Consider the following 25994-nt stretch of genomic DNA (forward strand, 5'->3'; position numbering starts at 1 on the left):
ACAACTATAAATGCATACTTTTTTTTTTCTTCATAAAAATGTATTTAGATAAAAATTACTCATCGCTTGTCAAAATAACATGACGAAGGAAATTTTTTCTTTATTTCACATTGCATAGAAAATCCTAAAATAAATCATGACATATATAGGATTTACTAGTTATACTGCTAGGAGATTTTTGTATATAGGATTTACTAGTGGGGATTCCATTTGTAATTAACCGTAACCTAAAGGACATGTGGATGTTGATTAAGAATAAGAATGGAAAGAAACTAGACAGATGGAATAAACAACTCTTATCTCTTGGTGGTAAGATTCAAATATGCTAGCAAACCCTATCTTCTTATACTCCTTACTATACCTCAATGTGGATTTTTAATAGCTATCAAATTAATGAGATCCAAAGAAAAATTAGATGTTTTCTATGGTCTGATGGAAAAGGCAGAAGAAAAATGCACTCAGTTAAATGGTATTGGTGTTGTAAAGAAAAAAGACAAGGAGGAATTGGTTTAAAGGACCTAAAGAAACATGAGGTTACATTTGTTGTGAAATGGATCATTAAATCTCTTAAGGGCGATGAGCCCTAGAAGATCCTAGTTAGAAATAACATAAAGAATGTTGTGCCCAAGCAAGCCAAAACATGGAAGAACCTTCCCTTCAGTGATCTTCTTATTAGTAGGTATGCTATCAATCCTAGTAGATTTGTAGTCTTTAAGAGCCTCTGGAAGGCACAAGACATGGTTAAAAACAAAGATAAGGACTGTCACCTTATTGCGAACAAGTCCAAATATATTTATGCTTATAGATTTATTTGGTAGAACCTTGAGCATAAGGGCAAACCACTTGATCTGTTGCAAGGTTGCTCGACTAAAAGATGAAACCAAAGGGGCATCAAATTATTTCATCACATTCTTCATAATGGGCAAATTTAAGGATTGGTCTTCGTTAAGTTATGAATTCTCCATGGCTACTTCAAACTGAAGAACTTACTCCATTTTAAGAAATTTTTGCAAGGGTTTTCCATTCCTAGTCTTTTGCAACAATGATACTGGTAAATACAAATGTTTTAGGTGGAAGGTTAACTCTCCTCTAGTTAATACCATGGCTAAAATAATATATAAGTCCTCAAATGATATTTTTGTTATTTCTGAATATCTTAACCAATGTTGGAATGTTAAATATAATCAAAAGCATTCGCATGATGTTTTCAAGCAGATTTGATCTAATATTTTGGAACCAAAAAAGGCATGCTTCAGGTGGCTCCTCACCTTGAAAAGACTCCATTATAAAATGAAGAAATTTGAAATTGAAATTTGTGCACTTTGCAAAAAACTTGAATCAATTCAAAACATTTTTTTGAATGTTTATATGCAAAAGAGGCGTGGAACATATTTTGTGCAGGACTTAAGAACTGGAATTATTGTAACAACAATTGTATGCATGATATTGTTTCTGGTTTTATTTCTAATTCAAGTGATTGACATAATCTATTTTGGTTATGCTTAACTACTAAAATTTTATGGTACATATGCAAAGCTAGAAATGATGAGATATTCAACAAAAATTTGAGAGCACTTACTAAGTCTTCTAGAAGACTCACATATTTTAATATCTTCATGCAAGTGACTGTAACTATGGAGATTTCATGTGCAAAGTTCTTAAAGTTGTTGGGGAACAAAATAGTGACTATTAATACATAAGAGGTATGATATGGTCATACTTGGTCATATAGCATGCTCACCAAGACACCAACCTCTCAAGAATGGATGGAATTCATTTGGAAGTAGAATGAAAAAGAATAAGCAAACAAAGGAAAGAAAGTTGGACCGAGGTATTTCATCACTCCCAGAGATGACTTTATTATTGAGGCCACAAGATCAAATGAACAACTCTCAACTGCTCCTCCACCACTTGGAGCAATGGATTGGGACACATGCACTGAGAGTAGAAATTAGTGATTTCTAAAGTGAACTTCAACTTTGTTGTTCTTTATGGTTCATTATGATATGTATATGAACTCATGCTATGTAGTTAGAGTTTATTTCTGTCTCTATTGGAACAATCTTTAGTAGTTTACACGAGTACTAGCTGCTATTAGCATTGGAATAGTTTGCAGTAGTATATTGGGTTATTAGCCATTGTTAATTGTTATTTTGGATTGCTTAGAGCAACAACTAGATATGACTGCTAATAAAACTATGAATAGTCATAATTTGATTTTGTAATTTGCTTGTATACTCTATTTTTAATACAAAAAAACACTTCTAACCATAAGGTTTTAATACATAATTATAGGACCACAACATATGAGGTCTCAAATGCCCCCCAAAATAATAAAGTTAACAATAGATAGGTAGGTAACTACAAAAAACATGACAATAGCTCAACTTCAACTATGCTAGTCACATTTGTATCAACTTCAACTATGCTAGTCACATTTGTATCTTGTACATTTCAAACTTGGAGTCAAAGTCACCTTACAACTATAATCTTCATTAACTCAATAAAATTTGATACATTCATCATGCAAGAGTCTATATCAAACCTAACTTTGAATTACAAGGCTTCACAAAACAATATGTTCCTTGATCAAGATTCGTAATAAAAGAGACAACATTAAAATAAGTTTGAAAATATTTTGAATATTGTATCTCTTAATTTTATAAATCATTTAATTTAATGAACTTCATTAAAATTCCTCCATTCATTAAGTTATTATATCTTAATTCATCTATCAACTAGACAATAAATACTATTATTATTATACTACAAAATAAATACTCCCTACTATACTACATAAATCACAATCCAGCTCATCTAGAACTCACCTAGAATTATTCTATAACCACAAATGAGAGTTGAGAGGTCCACTTCTATGAAAAGAATTTGAGGCATGCAAGCAGAGTGACCCAATTCCATCACCTTTGTCTCCGCGACAAAAGGTTTCATATTTAATCTGAAAGAGTTGAGAATTTGCCCCTATACCTGCACTAGGAGGACAGGACCTTGTTATGCTTAACGAGGTCAATGAAGGAAACTATTGCACGGTCAACACAAATCGAAAGATTTAGTAGATTTGTCATCTGAATTGCTCGCCGCCACGCTATTTGTGGAATCCTGTGTCGGAGTTGTAGCGATAATAGGATTGGAATCTTGCCTATCATCGCGATCAATACAGAAATTACTCTTCCTTGCTCTAGAAGAGAGTACAAATCACAGGGCTTGACAGTATCTTTTAATTCTCTCACATGGATGATGGCAATATAGACAATGAATGAGACACTAATGAGTTACATGTGATGCGGCCTTTATTTGTTGGCGGGATTCCTAATCAAGGGTCACGAATGTCGAATGTAAGGTTTGTCCAGTCAACGTTTGTTGCTCACGCCAGAAGTTGGGATTGCTTAAAGGTTTGTATACATTTGTGTTCCTAAAAGTAGGTTTTGCCCAACGCCAATACTACTTTATATGTTGTTTAGTCGTTTCGTCCTAATTAGGAAACGTATCTTCTAATTCGACCGGACTCTTATAATTCTGATTGGACTGGACTCTCATAGTCTGAGTGGTGTCATTGCAGGCGAGAAGGATTTTGAACAAAAATAGGTTAGTTACAAAGCTGCTTCCATCCAAATTTCACTAATGAGGGTGCCATGCAATTTTGCACAAAATGTATACTAACTGTTCAATACCAAATTTGCAGGGAAATTGACTTTACTACAGTGGGTGCGATTCACGGTATTGGGAGGATTGGGTTCTTTTAGTGGGTTCATGCGCAATTTTGGTAAGGAATGCTCTAACTTGGTGGGATCTAGATATTGAATATTGCTCTCGTAAGGATCAAAAGATAAAATTTTCACTAGTTGCAAACTGAGGCTGTAAAGGAAGTTGTAATTAGTAATGGTTTTCAATAGCCCTTTAGTAGTGGGGGTGGCAAGATGGTCCGCAAGGGCATGCCAGTGGGTGTCATGCAATCCAGAACATCTAAGCAGCGAGCATGTGTTGACTCTTCTATGCTGTCTTCCATGCCAACAAATTACAAGACTTGTTGTCTCTGTATGTTCATTTTTCTGTACGTGGCATCCTGAGTTTTATCTGGATTCTGATGATGAATATTCCTATTCGGATTCTGATTCGGGCTCTCTGTCTTACCACAATGATTCACATTCTGACTAAGCTAAGATTTTCAAAATTGGGTTTGTATAATTGGGGATTTAAAATTTTTTCGTAGATGGTGCTGGAGGAATGTTCTTTATCATATCTTTTACAGGAAAACAACACTGAAGAGATGCGTGTCATTGTTGTTATTATTTTTAAGGAAACAGTGTCATTTCAATAATGGAAAGCTTTGTATATGTGCTTGTGCTTTGGGCAATTGTAACCTACTCTTGAAGGAAAAATTAAGGTGCATCTTAGTTAAGTTTGATGTCTTCTTATTGTGGGTTCAACCAATAATTTTTTTACTTATCTGTCTAAATCATTTATACCATTTTAAAAGATAACGCTCTGAATGCATCCTACATTCATGTTTCTTGTTGTTTGCTGCTCTTCATTGTTTCAGACTATTCATTTAGTGATTGGACAAGAAGGAACTAGACATGCTGATGCCGGATTATGGCTTGGTTTTGTTGAAAAGCATGGACCAGCTAGGTCTCAAATTAGAACTTCCGATTAGCAGGCTGGGGCACTCCACCACTGTGCTACATGTCTGCACCTCACATCCTTAGTTTGGATTAACCTTCTAATGATTTTCAGTGACATGCAATTCCAGCTCGGGCATTTGAGTTATTTGCATTGTTCTTAGTTAGTCTTAAAGAAAATGCTACCATCATAGTGCAGTTTGAGGAGATCTAGCGAACACGATCTTAATCACAAACGGAGATAGTGAGAGCATTTGTAGGGTCAGTTAAAAGAGAACAGCTGTACGTTAGGTGAGGGGTGCCTTTGCTTCCATAACGTTTTCTTTATGATTATTAAATATGCATCTACCCATTTATTTATTACCCCTCTTTCTTGGCAAGGTTTTCTTTTATGGGATACCTAGGTGGGTAGAGATAACTACAAAGAGATGTAGCAAGACAATAATGGTGTCTACTTTAAGTTCCTTTGATAGACAAGATGGAAGGAAATTTATATTGATAAGTTTTCAATGCGTAGCCAAGGAGGGGTTAGTCAAAATTATTGAATTTGTAAAGATATAAATTTTTTGCCTTGTGGGAATAGAATGAGCTTATCTTAGTAAACCTGTAGCTTATTTGATTTAATTCTTATCTTCTTTGTTATGCTATAAGTTGCTTCTCGTACAACAAACGATGCATATCACCTCCTATAGTAGTATTATTTATTGTGTTACACGGGGATGCGTTCCCACCTTTAGACCCCTGTCCCCATTCCTTGAGGCATTTCGGGGATGGGGGATGCTAGGGGACGTCCCCTAGTCGTCCCCCTAAACTGAAAAATTGAAGATGATCTTGGAATGCATCCCCAAAATTGGCGACGGCAGGGAACACATAGTGGATGCCTGGCCATCCCCAAGGCAGCTGGGGATGTTTGAGATGTCTCTCAACCATCCTGGGGATGGCCAGCGTCCCCTGCAAAAAAACAATTTCTATATTGTCTAAAAAAATCATTCATAACATTGAAAAAAGATAGTTTAATATATCTTGAGAGCATTAAAACAGCAGCATATCATGATAACATTATAACAACAACAATAAACATATTATGAAAGGAGTATAACAGCAATTAAATTAATCATGACAGCAGTTACAGCAGCAACTGTAGTGTAACAACAACAACAAATATATCATGATTCAGATTCATAGTTAGCGACATAAGCTATATAACAGTTAACACTAACAGTAATATTTTGGATTCTGACTTCATTGTTCAAAAATGTCTCGAACTTCAGGATTCTTCATGTAGTCTTAGAGTCAGTTATTATTGTCAGTTGCAAAAGAGATTTTCCATGGTCTGGTACAGTGTGGTATTGCGTGAGAAGTACAAACAAGCAATTTCTTTTAGGAATGTGGTTGGCATGCAGGCTTCTGCAGACATCATCCAACACCATATTAATGTTGTCATGTTATGTTGCTGCTGTTATTTTTCTATTCATTAATTTGTAGAAATATCTCTCTATATATGGTGCCATCCCCATCCCCCCAAAATGGCCCTCTGACTGCCCTCCTAGAAACACGTCCTGTACCGTCCCTGTCCCGGAAGCACCATGGAACATAGATTGTTTACTATTGTACATATTATTTGTTGCTGCAAATATACTTGTATTGTCATTCTCAAGGTAAGTCACTGCTTTAATTAAATATAGCAATTTTTTAATTTATTTTTAATATATAGATCTTTTTTACATGATAAACCTATCTTTCTCAAACAATTTTCAGATGCAATTATCATCAGACAAGGTATATATAAATTGTTTTCCTATTTGTGCAAGACACTAAGATACATACACCTGATCGAATTCACCACAAATCTTAAGTAAGGCTAGTTTGTAGTCTTGACCTCGAAGCATCCACTTCAATATAATCTAATTTTGGAGCACATGTTACATAGGTGAACCAGTTAAAGAATAGGCTGGCAAATTTAAAATCCTTAGTTTTGTTTGTTGATCAATGTTGATAACACGCCTCCCTATGTAAGCATCCTCCTTAATTCTTAGAGAAGGTAAACATCGTTGGATCATTTTACCATATACAGACCAGACACCTCTTATTCTCTCTTTGTTTTCCAATGCTTTAGCCATATCTACATTCGTCCTTACATTCATTAATTGTTAGAGTAGTGTTGACGTGTATTTTGTACACTGCCTAACACAGAATAAAATACCCAAGGGTACCTTATCCTCTCTTGAATAAAGCCTCTGATTGCTGAAGATGTCGCGAAGAAGGATCAATCAGGATGACTCCAAGGTTCTGTAATGTAGGGTCTCTATGTGTGGATAAGCACCAGTGGTCGTTGTGAATGCTGTTTCATCAAGGGGCCTTACGTTTCCGTTCAGGAATAGGTTTTCCTAAAACTAACAAGTTCTCAAAAAAGATCAAAAGGTAGGGTTTGCAAGAGATGAATCCTAATCTAATCCTAAGAATGACTCAATGTAGGCTAGACTTGGCAAGATTCGACCAATTTCAGTATTGCCAAGGAATTACAACTCTACTGAGATTGATGCGATCTTCTAGGGTGATTATTGATTTTCAAATCATCAAGAATCATAGACACTACCATGAAGGTACATGTCAATAGTTCAATAATGACTGAAGGTTTAAGCAATCCAAATATCTCCAGTTGACCACACAAGGCGTCCTTACCATCAGTAAGAAGCTAGTGGTTTGGAACGTGAATCTCACCAAAGATCAAGCTCAACACTTAGTCCTTCAAATTAAACACTACTTCGACTGAGAATGATTCAAGAAAGTAAACAACCATGAAGATAACCACGAGAATTGCAATAAAACACCATAACTTCAATATTTTATTGATCTCAAAGTCAACATAGACAACAATTGCTTGAAATTCTTTCTTCAATGCTCAATCTTGCTACAAAATAACTTTCTTCTCTCCAAAAGCTCTAATTCTAATTCTAATATCTCCTTTCTAATCTCTTATTTTCTAATTCTGAAATGAAAATGAATGAGGGTATATATAGCATCCTCAATTACAATGAATGGCCCAGATCAAAAGAAGATCAACGGTTGAGATTTTGACACCTAAACCCTAATTAGGGTTTATTACAAAAAGTTCCCCTTTTATTGAACAATATTAAATGCATAGCCAAATATTTAATTGGCACAAAAATCTAGGAAACATAGACCAATGATAATTAAGGTGCCACATCATCTATAACAACCTCTCTTCTAGAACCTTGTTCCCTTTCCAATGCTCCTTCTTAGCGTATGCAGTGAATCTGGACACAATTCCTTCAATCTTAGCAATAGGAATCTCTGGAAGATTCCTCATTCGTTCCTCCAAGTGGATGACCTGATCAAAAGCCTTGAGAAGAGCTATGTCCCATCCCGGCTCGAGTTCTTTGATTTTCTCAATCAGGAGCATAGTGGCGAACATCTGATCTCTTTGCTCATCTGTGATAACATTCTCATCTTTGCAAAAGATGTCCTTGACCTTCTCCTCCAACTCTTGAAGATTCACATCTGTCTCATCTTCAATCCTCCTGCCAAGAATAGAACATAACACCTCAAACACCTTGTCCTGAATCGGATGGATGACCTCCTCAACTTGATTGCATTTCGTACTAATGTCTTCGAAAAGAACTTCCTTCATCTGAAGTAGAGTTGACCACTGGAGTAAATTATGAGCTCCTCCATCCATTATCTTTTCTTGTGCTAAGATCTTCCTTGGTGTCTGCCTGATTACTTGCAGAACAGGAATGATAACATCTCTAGTGTGGGCAAAGGCAGCTACTGTTATCATTAGGTTATGAATGATCTCAAGGACCTGGATAGCTCGATGGGTAGTCTGCATCATTCTTGTTGCGAACTCAATGGCAACGGTATGGGATTTGTCAATCCAAGAGCTCATAAGCTGGACCAAGCTCTTAACTCTTTCTGCCTCGCCAACTGATTCAAGGGGAAGTGCCTGCACCGGAGATACTGCTGGATCCTGACGTCCCAAAGGCTGATTGAGATGGCTAAAGTAGCCTCTCCAAGCATCGACCTCTCGCTCAAGCTTTCTATTCTTTTCCATTTCTTCTTTAAGCTTGTCTTTAAGTGCCTCAAATGAATCAGTGGCCTCATCCAGTGTCTGCTGGGCTGTGAGTGGACCAAGTTCAAAGGTCTCTACATCATACTCCTCTACCAGGATCTCACCTTCATATTTGTCCACTGCTGGTGTAGCTATCTGCAATTTTCTGGACCCTGTCTCATCTCTGATCATCTTGGACATTTTGGTAGCCTTCCTTCTCTCTGTCACTTCCTGAGAATTTCCAACAAGGCTTTCTAAATCAATTACATTATCTTCATCTTCGATCACAATCACCCTTGTTAGCCTCTCCTTTAACCAATCTGGAATGGCGGACCTTGTTTCTCTAACTTGTATTTCTTTTGGCACTGATCCCTCTTCTCGGAGAGGAGATGTCACTTCGTCATCATTCATGTCTTCATGTAGCTCATTGACTTGGGGAGATTGACTTGATGAACGTTGAGGTGCTTGCCTTTCTTCATGTTTATCATTCTGGACCATTGATTCCATAGATTCCTCAACTTCAAGTACCCTCTTCTCCTGTCCTTGACTTGCCCTTTTTTCATGTCGAGAAGATGTGCCAGATGAGTGATCTCGATGGGCCTCTTGCTTTTTCTTGGAGGGCTCCCTTTTCTCAGGTCTTTCTTTCCTCTTCGCACTTCTAGGATGAGGATTGCCTTCACTTACGCATCTAGGGTGAGGATTGTTTTCACTTGTGCTCTTAGGATGAGGATTGCCTTCGCTTGTGCTTGCTCCTCCTTCCCCTGGTCTTTCCTCCAAAGCAAAAGTCATCGATATGTTCTGTTCTCTCAACTTTTGATGTTGTATATCCACCCATCTGCGAGTACAAGACAAAACTGGGGCCATCAAAGTTCTCAAGTCTGTAATCTCAGGCTCATTCCAATCTATCTTCACTGTTTTGTCCTCTCGGTCATAAGATGATTGGAGATGTCTGCCACTGTCCTGGGCTTGATCGGCCACTCTGTAAACTTTGCATTTCCTGATGAGATCTAAAGGTAATCTGGAATGCATCTTTCTTTTCACCTCTAAATCACTTGAGAGATTCATCAGAAAGTCCTCTATCTGAAATTCGTGCTTGTACTTTCTACCAACTGTTTCTTCTATATATCCATAAGGATCAAAATTCTCTCTCAAGGCAAAGAATGAAAATGAATATAAGGCCAACTCTTTCTCTGCATCATCCAAGGCTAAAGCATTAGGACATACCTCAACTAAATTCCCTAGTATGATAGGCACAGGAATTCCATTTCCATGCTTGTGTCTGAATGCCTTTGCATAAGCCGCCAACTGCCTAGTTACCTCAAGTAACACTATTCTGTCTGTCGGATATCTTGGCAACATATATGGAGGTGAAGGACACCCATGAACTCTAATATATGTAAACTTCTGGAATTGGATAAACCAAGCACCATACCTCTTTACAAGCTCCTGTGCATCTTGAGATATCCGATTGTGAATCCCACCTTGCAATGTCCTGGTGATGTTCATCGTGAAGGTATCATTAACTAACTTGTAGTTACTTCCAGGTGGATGATGCAAATGAACATAAGATTCACAAACTCTGACTTCCCCCGGTCCTCTTCCGATCGCCCCTCTGTGAGGCAGTCTTGCATATTCAAAACTTCTGATCAAGGCATATATGATGTACGAGCTCATGTGGAATGACTTGGTAGCCTTAAGTCTTCTCAACTGCACGTCCAAGCAATGGCTAATAATTCTAGCCCAATGAATTGTTCCTTTCCCTTGAACTATCACTTGGATGAAGTAGAACATCCACTTCTCAAAATAGAAGGCTTGAGGAGCCCCTGTAACTCGATTGAGTAAAGTTATCAAATCTCTGTACTCCTCCTGGAAGTCGATCCTATGTGGTGTCTTTGGAATCTTGCTTAGGCGAGGACGACTTTTGAGTAACCAATTCTTATTGATGATGCTTAAGCAGGTGTCTGGATCATCTTCGTACATGGATCTAGCTCCTTCCAAGCTTTTGTAAATCATATCTTTATGTTCTGGCAGATGGAGAGCTTCACTGATAGCCTCCTCTGAAAGGTAAGCCAAAGTGTTTCCTTCCTTAGACACGATTGATCTTGATTGCGGGTCATAATGGCGGGAACACTCGATCATCAGCTCATGGCACTGGACTGCTGGAGGGAAGCCGGCCGCCTTGATAATGCCACTTTCAATTATTCTCCTTGCGACAGGTGATGGCTTTCCAATGTAAGGGACCTCTCGAAACTTCTTCACACTGAAGTTTCCCAAGTTGGTATCTCCAATGTTGCTCCATTTTGACACGATCTTGGTCTCCAATTCTTCATTCCTTTGATCTTCCTTCATGAGGGCTGGACGACTAGTGGATGCTCCTGTCTTCGGGGTCGCCATCTTGATACCTACACAACATTTCATAATGAGCAATATACTTTGCAACGTAGACTGGATTTAAGTTTTAAATTTAGGAAACTTCATGATAAATCTTTGAATTATCATTTCCTAAATATGACTACGCAATTTTGAAATTCAAAATTTCAACATTTGAACAAGGGAGATCTCACCATACCTCTTCTTGAGGACTAACTCTAAAAAACGATGCAAAATTAGTAAATTCGCTAGGCAAAATGTGGATCGAGGCTCCCCCTTCGACAAAATGGTCTTCCTCTAGACTTCGCAAGCATTAACTTTACCACCTCTAGCCTTCAACGCCTTGGGAAAATTCGCTCCACTTCTAGCCTCCAACAAAGTTCGCACTCCTTCTTGGACCAGATTTGGCACTCCTCCTTGCTTCTCCAAATCGCATTTGAATGGATGATTAAATGATGGATTAAAATGCTTCAAAATACCTCTCTTATATAGGCGCTCACTATTGCAATTGCCCCATAGGCCGACTTGGAAAATAGGCCAAAATAAACAAAAATTAAATAAGAGAAGAGGCCGACTTTGCAAAAAAAACATTAAAATAATGTCCCCAAGCGCTCCATTTTTAAATTTAATTTAATAATAATTAATTTTAAATGCCTTTGTAATTAAAATTCCGATTTTTAAAAGGCTTAAATTAATTATTAAATACCCATGCGCTCTTATTAAATGCCAACTTAATTAAAATATTCCAAGTTTTAGCGAATTTGGCATTTAATGCAATTTGAAGGATATTGGCGCCTAAGCATGGGAAGAATAAGGGATATCAAACAACATCGCTCTGGTCCCTTGGAGAGGGACAGGAGCGCCCATGCATTTTGGCCTTGTTTTTCTTGCTTTTCACGTTCAAAGTCTTATCTTGGACGTCCAAAATAGCATTCTTGCTTGGAATTTTAATGTGACCTTTGGGAGGAGGTTGTTTTAAAACATTTTCGCCCTGGTCCCTTGGTGAGGGACAGGAGCGATCTTACCTTTTGTCCATGGACTTTGTCTTCCAAATCGCCAATTCACGATGTGAGGTAGGCAATGATCATTATCGCTCGTTCTATGCATGTTTTGCTTGCTTTCTCAAGGCAAAATTGACCCTCTTAGGATTTTCGCCTTGGTCCTCCAGTGAAGGACAGGAGCGATTTTTGTATTTGTGCTTAAGATAGTTGATTTTTAGGGTTGATTCCTTGCTCATCGTCCTTCGAAAGACATTTTTGACTTTGCATAACCTTGCCTTGACGTGGTTTTGGAAGGGAATGGTTGTTTTTATGAAATCGCCTTGGTCCTTGAGTGAAGGACAAGAGCGCCTTTTAGTTCTTGGTACAAACCCTTGATCGTGTCATCTTTAAATCACTTTCTAAACGTAGAATATTACTCCGCCTTCCATCTTGAGTCTTTAAAACGAAAGTAGTGCTCCAAAATGTTAGGCTATTAAGCAAATTTGAAGATTTCGCTCTGGTCCCTTGGTGAGGGACAGGAGCGCCCTAGCCATTTTTCATCTAGTTTTGTGGTCTTTGCAACTTTGTTCTTCCTTGAAGCACCTTAAATATCATCGCCATCTTGTGCCTTGGCCTGGATTTGGAGGAAAAGACTTGATGATGTGTTTTTCGCCCTGGTCCCTGGGAGAGGGACAGGAGCGCCTTGGCCATTATAAGCTCACTTGTGTTTTGCTAACTTTCAAAATTATCTTCAACGGATTGATTACGCCCCTTTACTCATCTCAAACGTAAAACTTGCTTTTCCTTCGCCAAAAACTTGTCTCTTGAGAAAATCGCTCTGGTCCCTTGGAGAGGGACAGGAGCGCCTATTGCAACTTGGGTTGATTTTCTTCATCGTGACCTATTCAAGTTATATTCAACGGGCAAAACATACTTCCCTTGTCCTCCTCAAATCGTGAAATTACTTAAATCTTGCAAGGATAATGCAAATTTGGATTTCAAGCTCCGGTCCTTCAGTGAGGGACAGGAGCGCCTTTTGTCCTCAAGGCCAAATCTTTACAATTTTCATCTCAAATTTCCTTTGCTGGGGAAGATATCATCTTTGTGCCATCCGTGAACGAGAGCCCAAGTCCAAAAAATGTCCAAGAAGGTATGTTTGAAGAAAATCGCTCTGGTCCCTTGGAGAGGGACAGGAGCGAACTTGTCTTGCTAGGTAAAAGGCCCAACCTTCCATCGCTTTTGACTAAGTCTGGATACTCCATTATGCTCATTTCATCCTTCATTGCGTCCTTGATGCTTCAGTTCGATCAACCAAGACCAAAAATGATCAAAATAAGCCATTTCGCCTTGGTCCTTCAGTGAAGGACAGGAGCGAATTCACCTTAAACCCTAAAAACTTGTCATTTTTGAGTCTTCAAAATCTTCAAAATCTTCAATTCACGTCCGATCATATTCCCTGGCGACCCTGCACAAAACAATTAAAACAAGTCAATAACCAAGATGTACCAAATATCATTTTCGCCTTGGTCCCTAGGAGAGGGACAGGAGCGATTTTACCTCTATAAGCCAAAATATCCAAAATTTAGGTCTTCAGTCACTTCACAAGGCATAATTAGGTCATTTCCAAGGCCAGGAATCGGTTATCAAGCTATCAAAAATTTGGTCAAAAATTTCCCAGACAAAAAAAATGCACAATTCCATCATTAAAATGCTAACACTTAGACAAAATTTGAACGTGCCCTCAAAAACCCTGACTGGACCTATCCTGAGACATACCTGACCTTCCTGACAGGCTCATCCTATTTCAAAATTTGCAACCCTCGGGAGGATGCTCAATAACCTTCAAAACTTGACTAGACTCGGCCTGAAAATATCCAATAGAAACCCCTAAGGCTTAACCCTAGTCTAGACAACTCACTCACTTAATCAAAACCCTAAGAGCAGAGAGAAGAACAGGCAAAACAAAAGCAAAAAAAAAAAGGGGGTCCCCATTTTAATGGGGCGATGTGTGAAATGGTCACAACAAGTAGGTATTTTAAATTTTTTCTTCAAAGGTCATTTTTCCATTCCTATACATTTTATATCTCACAATCCTGATTTCTTATTCTCAACTTACAATTACCACCTAGATTGTCCACTCTAAGTGTTATACCTCTCTACTCCAGACACCAGTATAGGCTACATTCACAATCCATACATTACATAGTAGTTTCAGACTCTAGGACAGATTCCATATCATTCAAGTCCAATTATGATTAACTATCTCACATTTCAATAACAGTTAAAGGCTCTGCAGGTTTCACACCTTTACATCAGTTAAGGTACCGTAGTCTCATCCAGACTTCTACATTGAATTTATCACCGTGTGAAGGTAGGGTCTATGATAGTGTCAACTCATTTAGATAAGGACGAATTTCCAATTTATCTCAAACTCAACCATTAATAATAGCAAGCAACTTGTTATAAATTTCTCCTTTAAGTATATTTATGCCAACTTCGATAGATGATGAAACATTCTGCGTCTTTTCTGTTATAACTTATTTTAGGGTAGATTCTAAAACTTTAGTTATTTTGGGTACAGAGTGTCCACCATAAATCTTTATTTTCTTGCATCAAAATTGGCTTTGCTTAAGAGAATTCCATGATCTGGTTATTTAATGATTTCAGAGTGCAAAGGAACCTACTGTATTGGTACTGTGAAATTAATGTGCATGGACATTGGATCCAACCTCCTATTTTCCAAGTAAGGACTGCATCACATATAATGTCCCCTTTTTGAAATGGAATTTAATAATAAATAATAATAACCTAAAATATAAAAAATAAGAAAATTAATTAAGTTTAATGAATGGTCAAAGGGTATGAAATGAAGAGTTGTAACTCCCTCAAACATGAGATATAAAAGGGAGATCATTTCATTTGAGAAGGATATCCAAGGATCATTCATCCAATAATAGTCAAGGAAGAAAGAATGGAGCATATGAATCAAGGAAGGATTAATAGAAAGAAATGGGTAGAAAATAAGGAAGTGACTGTTTCAAAAGACAAATTATGAAAGGTTGTACTCTTTCAAAGGGTGGTAATTGTGAAAGGTTGCGACTCTTGCAAAGGGCAGACATGATGAAGAGGTGTGACTTCTCCCTCGCAATGGAAGAAGGTTTTGTTTGAGAAGGACATGCAAGGGAGATCAATTTGGAAAATAAGTTATTATTCTGCTGTAGTTTCTGGAATTAGATTGCGTTAATTTGTTTTGCATCAACGTTTCAGATCACACTCCGTGATCCATCATCAGGATAGTAGAGAGAGCTAGGAGTAAAAAAAATGGAGGGTGGTGACTCAATTCTTATGAAAGGTGGTTTTCTTTATACTTTATTGTCTAAAGGTGGCAATGGAGGGTGGTGACTCAAATCTTATGAAAGGTGGTGACCCTTTTCACCAATAAAGTATAAAGAATAAATCATTCCAAGCATTCAAGGATCACTACTCAATCATCACTTATGAATCCATCAAAACAAATCCTTCGTTCATCCATCAATCATCAATCCCTCAAGAAATCAATCAAACAATCAATAAGAAAGATCAAGCAAACAATCATCAAATCCACATCAACCGTCACGTCATCTTGGGATCAAGAAAACAAACAATTCAACAATCAACCATAACTCTATCAAATCAACATTCATTCAATCATCATCCACCAAAAAATATCAAACTAGCATTCATTACATCTTCACTCATCAATTATCTAATCAACAATCACTTAATCATCAGTCACCAATACCTCAAATCATCAAATCAAAGGAATTCATTCATTCATTCAATCAATCAATCAATCATCAAAGACATAAATAGAGAGCAGCAACATTCATACGCATGCACACACGCACACACATATCAAGAGGTATTTTGTTAGCAAAGATGTAGAAAATTTCTTTATCAATATATTTTGAATTTATATTAATGTCTTTCAAATAGGAAGGATAGCCATCCTTTTGAGTTCACAAGACCCAAGCACACCACCCCGAGATGAATGTTTTGCTAGTGGGCCAAGGGGCGTTAAGTGCCCCTGGGTTTAAGGTCCCATCAAGTACACCACTCCGAGATGGTTGGAGCCATACTTGTGGATGGGGGACGTTGAATGCCTCTAGGCTTGAACAAGGAGGAAAATCTCCAAGGTGGACAGAGGGATGGAGGGGATCTTACTCTTGCTATGCTTGTGGGCTAGGGGGCGTTGAGTGCTTTTGAGCTTGACAGTCTTATCAAGTATGCCACCTTGGGATGGATGGATGGAAGATCCGGCCATGGTCTCGCAATACAAAGACAATTGTTCCTGATGTTGCGGTTTGCAAGATATTCCTAATAAATTCCTTATATGAATGACTATCGGAATATACTTGCTCAAAATGATATTGACGTGGAATTAGGTATTAATGATGGATTTATGGAATTAAATGCTATTATAAATTATTAATATTTATTGTACTATTATAAGTTTCTAGTGATTAATGATGTGTGCAGGTCCTAAACCAGAAATAATTCCTTTAAGGAACTTTAGAGTTGGCAATTTTATTACAAGTTTATGTTACTGAGGATAATGCATTTTTAAATCTTGAGTTGGATTTGTTATTTCAGGGTAAAATCCCAAAAGGGGACATTACAATTGGTATCAGAGCATTGATCCTGCCAGCCTGCAGAGAAAAAGATAAATTCAGTTCATTAATTATAATGTTATGTTTTAAATTGATACTCATACCACATTTATAATAGCTACTGACATGCTTTCTAAAAATCCACTGTTGATCCACAGTTGGCCACTGTATGTTGTTGATAAGCAGTGTTCTTTTATCGGTCTCTTATATTGCAAAGCGACAAAAGGTAAATGAAAAACAAGAGAACCAAATGATTCATGACATAGCGCTAATGTTCACTGTAGAAGAGGACAGTGATCTCCAGGTCTAATAGAGAGTGTATGAAGTAATGAAAAGATAATAAAGTGTTGTTTACAGACCTGTTAGGACAGTGACAGTGGATATGCAGATAAGTATAGGATGTGTTCCCTTATGAATAACCATGGAAAATATGAGATATGAATACACCTCACAGACCCTATATCTGGTGTGATCAAGGGCATGGTGACTTGCAATTGTTGTGGGTTTAATATGATAGGAGGTATCATTTGATTGAAATACCACCTTGCTTTGATTGCTGGCCGAGATGTTATGAAGTCAAATGACAGAAGATGTGGGAAGAGAAATGAATGCCTTACATTAAAGTTCTGATGACAATAAATTTGAAATGAAGACAACACGGGAAGTGATTGCATCAGTGATAAATTCCACAGCCACCTTTGAATCATTGTTTGGAGATTCTTCTTTTGGTTCATGGATTCAACATTCCTCCACTTTAGAGGATTCTAGCTGTATAAGCCATTGATTTCACAATCTCCAAAACCACAAAATGCCCTACATATTGTGAAGCTAATGTTATTGACTTCCTAAAGGTAATCTAGTTTTTTTGTGGCTTAACCTTTAAGAATCTTTGTTGGATTAGCATTATCTGAACTTGTATTTTCTTATCCAACTCTGTAAGGATTCTATCTTTTGTCCTATCCCAACTAATAGGTGTCCTCCACTTCCTTACATATAGGGCCTCAAAAGAAGACATTTCCAATGTAGAATTATAAGACTTTTAGAAGAAAAATCAACCAACGGAAGGTATTCTCCCACCTCGTATTCCTGATCCTCGTATTCCTGATCCATGTTGTACATTCAAAGTAAATCCTCTAAAGCTTGATTTGTCCTCTTTGTTTGCTGATCTTTCTTTTAGTAATAAGAGGTGCTGAAATTCAGCTATGCTCCCAAGGTGGACTAAAGGGTAGTCCAAAACTGTGAAGTCATCCTTGACGGTCTTCACATATATTGTGCAATTTTAAAAATTCCTTGAACATATTGTTTAGCTAAGGCTGGCAAATCATTTGTAAGATTCTTTTGAATAAAATGAGCCACCATACTTAATTTGTCAGCAACCACCAAAATGGTATCATATCGGAACATTGATAATGACAATCTCTGAACAAAATCCATCCTGATCACTTGCAACTTGTTCTTTGGCACCTCGTGAGGATACAACAATCTTGCTGGATGCAAGTGTTGGGATTTTATAGTACATCATAATATATTATACAGGTTAGTTGCGAAATAGGCTTCGTTATTATATTGTTTGTACTAGTTTATAATTAATAAAGTGCGGGAATAGTTTCCCATATTGGATTTGCTTTAGTAGTTGTAAGGTGGTTAATGGAAGATGGCTATGTAAGCCAGTGCAATTCATTTTATTCATCATTCCTGTCCAAGTCAATATCATATAGCATTTTGTTTATAGTATCTGCAATAATGGTTTAAACCAATTTCTGTGTGTTTGCTCTGTCAATTTCAACATGGTAATAGAATGGAAGACTTACTGCAAAATGAATAAGAAATTATAAATTTGTTTGTTGCCCGGCTCTAAAACATTCTAGCATGAAGATTGTTGGCTGAAAAGTAGATGCAATTGAAGTTGGTGTGAAGATTGCTTACTGCCTCTTCTTTGATATTCACCAATGTGGACTTTTGTCTATCGATTGTTTGCTTCCTCTTCCTTGATATTCACCAATGTGAACTTTTGTCTATCGTGCAGTCAAAACAAATTTATGGTGCATATCTATCATTTGTTCTGCCAACCATATGGTTAAATTTGCTAATGGTTTGTTTGTAGTTCTAAAAGATTGGATTGTTTTGTACTAAACAGTTGAAATAAGGGCTTGGTGATTGGAATTTAAATCAGAGACTTGTCACCTTCATGTTCTATGTCATGCGATACATTTCTCCTTTGTTCTGTGTAATGTCCCATAATATCCTAGTTATGGTGTTTCAGATCTTAGTGTAGGGGTTAAGAGAAAGTACCTCAACCTCTGCTGTAGTCAAATCTGCAAAATAGAGTCAGAAAATACTACAAATTACACTAGGGAATGATTATATAAGCAGCTATAACATAAAGAGAGATTCATGTAGCAATATCATAAATTATGATAGTGGAGAATATAATCGTGTAGGGTGTCTTGTTCAACAGTTCTCCCTACCCAATATCATCATTTAGGGTGCCTTATAGCAGTTCCCCCTACCCAATATCATCACGTAGGGTGCCTTATAGCAGTTCCCCCTCTAGAGATAGTGTTCAGCAGTATCATAGATCAGATTCATAAACATGAATATATTGCCAATGAAATATGCAGAATGTTATCAGCATCAGTCATAAATATGCAAGGTATTAATACGGTGAATATACAGATATTATCATGCAAAAATTACCATGTAATGTATCTACGATTTGCTATATATAGTTCCTGGAATTCATACCAGTTCGGATATATGGCTGAGTATATTTGTAGTAGGTATTAAGCTTTTGTCTTATTACTTCTCCCTTTTATTTCCCTCGATTACCTCTTCTATTATGATGGTAAGACCACCATCAATGGTCACGTCCTTTAGAGGCAGCGATCCCTTTGAAAGGTCGCTGCCTTTCCTTTATCGCTTTTCTCAACCATGAAAACCCTTCATAAATTGTGAATATTAATAAATGTTTTAATGTGAATACTTAATAATAAAAGTCAGTTAATAATAGCAATCACTAAAGAATCAGAATAAATAATAGGAAACAATTAATATCTAAGTTGCCCGTTCGGGTTCAAAGAACCGGTATGCCGGTGCGGCAAAATTTTGAAAAGGGGTTTGGGTTCGTTAGTACAAGAACATGTAAATTTCATATATATATATATATTTATGCAGCCTATAAGCATGAATTAAGATTAGCATGTCACATAGCATCATATAAACAACAAAACCAACATAAACTTGTAATCATAGCATCATGATCATACCATAATACTTAATAGCATCATATACATCAAGTTTAATATCAAAATGACAAAATACTCAAGTATCATTGTTTCAACTTTCAACAATTTAAAGTTTAATCATCAAATGGATTCTCTTATTCATCATCCTCATTCTCCTCCTCCTCCTCATCCTCCTTATCATTGACATTGACATTAGATGAACCAATGTCAATGCCACTCGCACTATAAGTTTGCTCACTATTTGAGTCATCAAATGCAACACGTTGAGAAGTGAAAGCATCCAAATCAGTATGCTCTGGCTCTATATCCCACATCTTCGTTTCCCCTTGCTTGTAGTCATGTTTCTTGTGTGAAATGAGCCAAGTTAATGTTTTAAAACTCACTTTTAGGGTTATATTTTAATTTCTTATATGGTGGATTTCAAAAAAAAATTAAATTTTGCAAAAAAAAACACCATTTTTGGGCCATCAAACCCCTGGGTTCGACCTGGTCCAAACTAGGCCTGTGAATCATGGACCCTGTCCGGACCATAGGTGGACCGGACCAGGACCCCGAACCAGGACCGGACCGGACCGGACCAGTACCATGGGTCTAGTGGGGCAAACCCTGCAACTTAGATTAATATCATTAATAATTGTTAGACAACATTATTGTTTATGCCTGTAACTTAACAATAGTTCTTTTTTGATCTCATCGATAGTGTTCTCAGTGGATGCTTTGATTCCTTTTCTTTATATCTCTCAATGTGAGGGAGAGGTCACACCTCTTCATCATGTATGCCCTTTGGCAAGAGACACACCCTTTTCACCATTAGCACTCCTCGAAAGAGTGCAACTCTTCATTATTTCTGCCCTTTGAAAGGGACACAACCTTTCACAATCAAATCTGCACCTTTTATTTAAGTCAGTTCTGCAGTTCTGATTTCCAAAATTATTCCCCCCCTTCAAATGAGTTCTCATCTCCCTTTTATACCTCATATTTGGGAGAGTCACAACTTATCATGTCATGCCTTTTGACCATTTGTTAACTTAATTAATTTTTAAATATATTTAGTTATATTCTTTTATATTTTAATTTTTTTAATTTTTATTCTTTTGTTTTCTTTAATTTTATTATTATCATTTAATATTAAATTCTATTCCAGAGTGGGGACATTACATTCTGTGTTCTACTTTTTTCCAATTCCACCCCTGATTTGGATCTGCAAGACCAGTGCTACACAAGAAAATATGAGCCTATTTTAGTACGTGGTAAACAAACATCTAAAGAAGAGCTGGACTATTTATCATAGTTGCAGAAGTGACTTTTTATTTTGAAGTTTGGTTGTGAATCAGAGAGCCCACACAGAAGTTTGTGTTGTGCAAGGCTGTTAGCCATTGCCAAATGCCACATCGGCCCACCATTAGTGATTGCCATGGGTGATATTTATAAGTTGCCTGATCGAAGGTGCATATTTTATTATTTTATTCTTTTGATCTGAACATAACAAATGGTAATGTGAGATTTGTTTCTATCTACATTTCATGCATTTAGTCCTATTTTTAGCAATTTGAAGAAGATGTAGGTAAAAGGATTTGATTGTGTTCTTATTCCATTTGCTTTAAAATATCATATAAAAACAAGTTGAAAAGAAAACTACATAGCATGGCTAGGAGAGTTTGTATGTATTTGAAGTGGAAAATAGTTGGTTAAAGTTTTATATCTCAAAAGAAGTATTTGTGGGATAAGTCTTGGATAACAATTTATCACATAGTTATGAAAATGAGTGGCTATGAAGGAAATATAGAATCATTATATTATGAAGAGGTTGAAATTGAAAACCCTAGATCTTTAGTTTTGGGGATTTTTTGAAAAATTTAATTGGATGTGTTTTTAGTTGAATCCGACAGCCTATTATTTCATGGGTTTTACAAACATGCCTAAAAATCTTATTTGTGCTGACCAATCTGGTGAGTATGGACTATAAGTCAAAGAGAAGGCTGGAGGACAAAAGAGGTTGGAGGAATCTTACCCATATTGTGCTGGCTTCTCACTTAAAGATGGCACATGCATGAGAAGCATTGGTTCTTCATTTGTGTCTCTTCTTGGAGCATGGTAAGATCCACACATGTAATATTGGCAATTGGATATATAGAAGAGAGATTACACATAACAATGGGGTGCCTGATATTCAATATATATAGACAGAATAAATCCTTAATTATGGTAGGGCAACATTGTACAATATTCCTAAAGGAAAAAACCACTCCATGCCATATCTTCAATAGATCACAAACAGAATACCATACTCCTCACATATCTTTACAATGACATTAACCTTTTTTACATATATCTCCTCGTAGTAACATACTGCGGAGGGGTAAACTGCTAAACCTACATAGGCCTACTCATTACTTTATATATATATATATATATATATATAATGTCATGTCCGCAATTTTTAAGGTGACAATTAATTCAATTGATTTTTATTAAGTTGTCAAAAAAATTAAATTCAAATGATGACTTGATATTAATTAATTTAATTAAATATTAAAATATTATTATAATGTCACTTTATTTAATAAAGTTCTCCAATTATGATAAAAATTAAAGTTGGCCTAAGCTTCTAGACTTTTCTTGGAGTTCTTTATAAGGAGGTTTGGCTGGGTGGAGTAAGGCATGCTTTTGGATTTGATAAACAGTTTATGATTTCTAGAGACGAAAACCTTCAAGAGTTGACATAAGGGTTGGACAAAAAGCTAACTCTTTCTGGGAATGGATTCGTGACGGAGTTCTCAGCTGGGCCAAATTTTAAAGTTTTTGTCTGAAGACAAATTTGCAGTAATAAAGATATTTTTTGAGGTTAGGTATTTTATATCTGTATATGATCTGGGAAAATAAAGTCATTTTATTCTGAAACTTATTATTGCCGCTGGTTGAAGTTTGCCGTTACATAGTATTGGTGATAAGTATTGAAATCATGGTTTGTGGAAGTATTGCAAACATCATTATAAGGGCTGATTTAAAGAAAGATTGATTTAATTCTGAATAGTGTATCGGAGTATTATTTCTTGTGGGTCACGATCCTTTTATTTGGTATCCTTTGTGAGCAACAACAAGAGTAAAGAGTCCATTTTTAATTTTCGACAAAGTCTATTGTTTGAGATAATCATTTCATTTGAACATTTGGTATGGGAAATAATTGGGATGTTACCAGAGCGTAATATTTTGGGTTTTTTGAAAGGGCCGACTTTAAGGTTTTGTTTATTGCTATATCTGATAAATTGAATATAGGAAGTAACTATAAAGATGCCAATGCATACCAGATCCTGGAGTGAAATACATCTCTATTTGCACATGAAATTGAGAAGAAGACCAAAGATGGTTGGCCAAGGATTCCAGTTCATCCAACTATACCATACTACCTTCCATGATGTACACAATATATTTAAAGGACTCGACGATTGCCAAGAGGAACACAACCGTCAACCAACTGACACATATAACTACCTGAGAGTGACAACAAACTTAATTTGGACGATTAAAACATTGCTGGATAAACAATATTATCAAACATAACAATAGGCATTATATGTTGACTACGTTATTCCCCCCAACAGAAAAAGTCTTCTTCTAGATGACAAGTATAGAAAGAGTAATATTCGGGAAGACTAATGACAAGAGTGTAGACAATGACTTGTACTGGAAAACCCAAATTTGTAGTGTATTGGACAAATAAAATGGGGGTTTGGGGGCAATGCCCCCAACGGGGTCAAGGGGCAGCGCCCCTTGTGGGGTCTTGGGGCCAAGCCCAAATTAAGACCTTCAGAACCACACAAAACTCCATGGTGCACATCATTTTTCTGATTTTTTGAGATGTTGAAAGCAGTGCTGATGAAGCCAAAAAATAGATATTCCATGTCAAAATTTTGATCAAGTTGTACTCTCCACTTCAGAATTGATGGCCGTATTTTGTTGTAGGATGCCAACTGTACACTATGCTCATTGCATAGGAGCCGTACAATAGTAGGGTACTTGAATTGTTGAGGCCATACACAGGGGTCTAGAGGCTGTATACTAAGATGATGCCGCCATACAAATTGAATTGAAATTGAGTGCCTTGTAAGGAACAAGGTCTGTACGACTCGTGCTATGCAGGAAATAATATTTCTGAAGACATTTGTATCGATACCTATATTCATTTGAATATTTAATCGGTGGGGGGCTTGCAAATAATATTTCTGTGAATAAGGTTAAGAATTGCATAATCTTCCTTCCGGCATGACTGTTAAGGGGCGGACTTGGGCGTGAAGAATTTTTTTTTTCTCGGCTATCACTTTCAGAAATGTATTGCATCCAAGTCTGTAATTGAGCGGGTGACATTTACTTTGAGCAAGACTTCTTTGTCAGGCTGAGCTCTGTTGGAGTGGTCAGGTTTATTCGGCCTGAGCATTACTGGCATCAACAGGCTCATTAAACTCTATTCTTTAGCATCCGAGAACTGTATCTATTTCATTGGCAGGAAGCTAACATTGAAGAGTCGAGAAATTTTGTTGATCTCATGCATGATATTTGCTGGGTGTATCTCTTGAGGTGAATCGGTCTCCCTTTGGCATTCTTGTTTGTAATTAAGATATCTAGTAATATCAACACTTTGGCAATACTGAATATTAATATCTATGCATATCGAATGTATTAGGGTATTTTTTGAGTTTGAATAAAATTGCTCTACAACTTGAGGTTGCTGTAAGGATGCCAAAACTTCTAATAATTTTGTGACGTTTTATTGCAATTCATGTATAATTCCTGTTCATTGTCATTGCTATATTTTGGGAGCTTTATTATAACTTGGACGGAAAGCAACAATCTTCAATTTGCATTCTGAATTATATCAAAGGTCAATTTGAAATCCATGCATATTTGGTAATAAACATATCTATCTAAGAGAGGACATTTCAGTGGTAGCAAAGCTGTGCATCCTGCCAGCCTAAGGATGATAGTCAAAGATGGATAAGAAGTTTACTCCTGGTTTGGAAGATTGTGTTAAGACGATGCAAAATTTTTTGCAAACCAATCTGGAATATCAACAAAACTTGATCAAAGTGTTGCAACATCCAGACATGAGACACTATATGGAAGAGTATTTGCCTCCATGTAATTTGCAGCCTACAAATGATCACGAGGAAGGCAAAATTCAGTCATCATGTGGGAATCCTAAAGAGGATGAAACCATGTTCACAAGTTCACTTCCGCCATATGAGAATGTGGAATGAGAGGAGTCACATATTTTGCCCTTGAGTTTTCATGATGATCACAAAGTTGAAGAATATGAAATCGTTAATCAGCCACTTGGAGATTTGAAGGAGGAGAATACCTATATTTTGGCACAATCTTCACATAAAGAGTTGGCTTGCAGCTATGGGATTGGTGAGGTCACTTTTGGGTCAGGTAACAATGAAGGACATGAGGAGTATATTGATTCCAGCTACATGCAAGATATGACAGCACGCACTGAAATTGATTTCCCTTGTTTTGTAGATCTGATTACTCTGGAGAAATACTTGTTAAGATCATGTTAGGCATATTGTCTTAGAGAGCTGATTGTTGAGACTAAGAGATTGCCTAACAAGAAGATCCTACAATTTGATAATGCTTGGTTTGTCATGGATACTTCACCATGGAGTTGGTTGGAGGCAAAAAACATAACACCTAATAAAGTGCAGGAATGGATCAGTTTTATGACAAGGAGAACATGCTACTTTCAGCTGGACACATCTCATAGGCCAGCACTTATGACGAAGCAAGCTACCTTGGAAGAAGACATGGAGATGGAGCATACAAGGGATGAGCCTCTTGAGATGACGAAGCAAGAAGAACATATAGATGTGTGTGAACTAGGAAAGAGGTACGATTCAGAAAATTCTGTTGGGTTATCTAGTTTGTATCATGAGGTTCATGAGTTTCATCTTTTAGAGACCCCATTGAAGGTTTGAATCATAGATGAAGTTGGGATAGTTGAGCTTAAACTTAGTGTACCAGCCACTAATGACATGTCTCTA

The 25994-nt window shown here is 36.9% G+C and overlaps 1 long non-coding RNA gene across 1 annotated transcript; it reads left to right on the forward strand.

Annotated features, from left to right (window-relative positions):
- Positions 1–2870: 2870 nt before the first annotated feature.
- LOC131033745 (uncharacterized) lies at positions 2871–4421 on the forward strand. Its single transcript, XR_009103657.2, has 3 exons — positions 2871–3410; positions 3578–3603; positions 3701–4421. It is a non-coding gene; the product is annotated as an uncharacterized LOC131033745 (long non-coding RNA).
- Positions 4422–25994: the final 21573 nt, after the last annotated feature.

The sequence above is a fragment of the Cryptomeria japonica genome, chromosome 4 (genome assembly GCF_030272615.1).
Source record: "Cryptomeria japonica chromosome 4, Sugi_1.0, whole genome shotgun sequence".
NCBI lineage: Eukaryota > Viridiplantae > Streptophyta > Pinopsida > Cupressales > Cupressaceae > Cryptomeria > Cryptomeria japonica.